Source organism: Moschus berezovskii, chromosome 20, assembly GCF_049115385.1.
Source record: "Moschus berezovskii isolate FMDL1 chromosome 20, NW_MosBer_1.0, whole genome shotgun sequence".
NCBI lineage: Eukaryota > Metazoa > Chordata > Mammalia > Artiodactyla > Moschidae > Moschus > Moschus berezovskii.
In genome coordinates, this window is record NC_142479.1 from 37,104,259 (window position 1) to 37,104,786 (window position 528).

The following is a 528-nucleotide window of genomic DNA, read 5'->3' on the forward strand; positions in this document are numbered from 1 at the left end:
CCCAGATACTGGTGGTTAGAACCCACTGTATAAGCTGAAGACACATACTAGCTCCTTACAGGGAAATTCTCCAAGTTCATGGCTAAAATCCAACCCAGTTAGAAAATGCTTCTTGAATAAGAATAAGCTAATGGCTGTGGCTTTATAGAATCTAAAGAGGTCTTACTAAAAACCTAACAGTTTTTTTTTTTTTAACAATCAAACAGCTGTGAAAATAAACCAGTGCCCTTCAATAGACTCCCCCATGTGTGGGACCACCCCACTGCTGATCACAGATCTGTCAGTCAACTTCCAGGACACAGAACTGTAAGGGCGGGGGTACTTTCTGTCCACGCTCCTTCGATGATGTGGAGATGGGTGACCAACAGGCAAATGCAAAAAAAGCAAATGTGATTTTCAGCTTTCTGGGTGGTGATTTTGGTACAGAAACAATTAAGTGGGGGGCGGGGGGGAGCAGGTTTAAGTAGATTTTCTTTTGGCATGTATGTGAAAGCTGTTATTCCCAGGTGAAATAAAAAAATCCCAAGC